At 30.2% G+C, this 2,747-nt stretch overlaps 1 long non-coding RNA gene across 2 annotated transcripts; it reads left to right on the top strand.

The window, feature by feature from the left end:
* The first annotated feature begins 345 nt into the window (after positions 1 to 345).
* LOC109168734 lies at positions 346 to 2,113 on the top strand. 2 transcript variants are annotated; one of them, XR_002052123.1, is made up of 3 exons: positions 346 to 562; positions 1,409 to 1,486; positions 1,988 to 2,113. It is a non-coding gene; the product is annotated as an uncharacterized LOC109168734 (long non-coding RNA). The 2 variants fall into 2 exon arrangements; XR_002052122.1 differs by having other exon boundaries at positions 1,409 to 1,507.
* Positions 2,114 to 2,747: the final 634 nt, after the last annotated feature.

The raw sequence follows: 2,747 nt of genomic DNA, 5'->3' as shown, positions 1-2,747 counted from the left end.
GACCACAATTGACCGTGAACCACGAATAAAACCATAATTAAATATTATATATCATAAATATCTATTTTATAAATTAAATACACATAACATAACTTATTTTAATATTTTAGAACATAGATTTGTAATTTTTATAAAACAACCTAACCTTATGAAATAAATTACTGAACATTACAATATATATATATATATATATATATATATATATATATATATATATATATTATTTTTCTTCGGTCCAATTGAGAAGAGATAAAAGATGAGGAGAAGCGTTGACAGCCTTCTCCTCTCTCTGTCCGAACAGATCTCATAGCTCGAAATCTCTTCAACAATTTCACGGTCTCTCTCTCTCAATCCTCTACCTACATCATCCTACTATGATTCTTTTGCCTTCATCTCTTCACGGCCACAGAATTTGTACATTTATTATCAAATCGCGTCTAGGTCGCGATACTCGCCTATGCCTATATCGTCTGAACTATGTCATTTCTGGGTTCGATTTTTGAAATCAAGCTTGATTTGAGGTTGAAATCTGCCTAGATTGAAGCTACTGATCTCATTCAAGGTTAGAATGAAAGTTGTATTTTCAACATTGCAGTTAGGGTTTTTTCGTTTTTAGTGTTTTTATATACAAAATGTTATACTCTAGTCGACTATGCATGCACATTGATCTTGTCTAATAAACTGATATGATTTCTGGAACTTTAATTCCAGAATTGAATGATTCATATTAGCTGTGGTTATAAGTTGATTTCGTTTTACTGTTAATCTATAGAACTATGACTATTTCGTATATATAATGTTAGAATTTCATTTTGTAAAACATGTAATTGTAGTATTAAACATACAACTTGGTTAACTAGTTCAATTTTTTTGTCATATAAACTGAGAGGACAATACTTTGGAGCAATGAGAGGCAATCTATAGCAGATACAAAATAGCTAAGCAGACTGTTGAATTCATTTTAGCGGGATTTGCAACTCTGAAAAAGATAAGTTTCAAAAATACCTTTGTTTTCTTCCTGTGATTTCCTTTTGATGCCTAGAATAGTTGACTTGGTAATCTGCCTCATTAGCTTGTCTATTTTTTTTTTGCTGAAACAGAAGTTATGAATATAATGTGTTGTATGAGCTATGAAATTGTCTGACTGCTTTGCTGAAGTAATTTAACTGTTTTGATTTCTTGATATTCGCACTGGAAATGAAGGGTTTTTTATCCTATGTAATGATAGTAAAAATTACTTGTTGTATTTAATATCCAAATCATTGTTTTTTTCAATAACAATGAGTAACTGTTAGTTTCACACACCTTCTATGTTGTATTAATTACTTCTTTTAATTTGCTACCAAAAAAAATTTGTTTGCAGTTATTAACAGAAGCTATAATGTCTGTGTTCCATTTTTTTATATAGGCAAATAAATGATGACTTAGAGGCATTTGAGAGCAGATAATAACCCAAAAGCAAGCATGTAGACGACGAAGAATGAAGGTCGTTCATCTCACAGATTAGGTTCACATTATATACTTGATTTGGTGTATTTTCAATAGTTGTTATGCCCATGATGGTATATATTTTGTAATTTTGGTCATTGCACAGATTAAAGCAATAGTGAGACAAACTTTGATTGAATTTTATCCTAGTACTTGTTTTACATTATACAAACTGAAAATTAGTCTTTTTCAAATATACTCTAGTCAGTAAATTTGTATAATTTTCTGCCTTTAATTGAGGGGAATTACAGCATTTGTTTTTTTTTTATTCACTTTATAAACGTAAGTACACAGTATATATTAGGCTTCATTTTGATTATTTGGTCGACCACTTGAACTTTCAATGTTGCATAACTTGTTACATTCTCATTCTTTAAGAAAGACTTATGAAGTAACACTGAATATAGTACTTTAGACAGATATATTTCCAAATACTTCAGTAGTTGCAGTGATGAGTTTTAATACTTATATAAAACTATGGACTTCTATACTTGCACAGGAAATCCAACGGGGAAATATTTGCAGTGGAGAGGCAGCTTTTGTGAGGGTTAGCAGATCTAGAAAGGAACGGGAAAGTATTTGTAGTGGAGGGAATGCTTTTGTGATGTTTAGCAAATCTGGAAAGTAACGGGAAAGTATCTATGTGGAGAGAATGCTTCAGTGTTTAGCAGGTCATTAAGGTACGCTTACTATCTATATAAAAATAAATTCTAAGTGGTATAGCTGTAACTGTAGTCCTATATGTCTTACATACAATTAAATGTATTGCTTGCATGCTTAAGTAGAAATACTTATACTATTCTCAGGAAATGTGGTCTTTTTTTTTTTTTTTTTGCTTAAATGTTTGTATTACTTTCATTTTACCAAATCTTATAAGTTAATACTTTACTAAATTCAGAAGCATCTGTATTCTAGTCTGCCTATTTTCCTCAAATTTCTTGCTTGACTGTAATACGCCTATGTGCCAAAAAAACATGTAATCTGTGTTAGTTAATTGCATATTTGCATTCTTTACTAACTTTTTTTGTCCAAAAAATTGGCATATGATGAAAAAAAAATCTAATGCCCATAGTTTACTGAAATAAAAATGTTCAATAAAATTTGTTGTGGCACGTGATTAAAGTTTAATCGGATGCCCACACTTGTGTAATACAAAAAGCATGGGATGTGTGTTACTTAATTGCCTATTTGCACTTATACTAATGTTTTTTTTATTAGAAACTTGGCATGTGATTAAAAAGCATGCATTTTTACAGAAT

The sequence above is a fragment of the Ipomoea nil genome, unplaced genomic scaffold (assembly GCF_001879475.1).
Source record: "Ipomoea nil cultivar Tokyo-kokei standard unplaced genomic scaffold, Asagao_1.1 scaffold3226, whole genome shotgun sequence".
Lineage (NCBI taxonomy): Eukaryota > Viridiplantae > Streptophyta > Magnoliopsida > Solanales > Convolvulaceae > Ipomoea > Ipomoea nil.
Note: the sequence above shows the minus strand (reverse complement) of the source record. Positions and strands in the feature narration are given on the sequence as shown.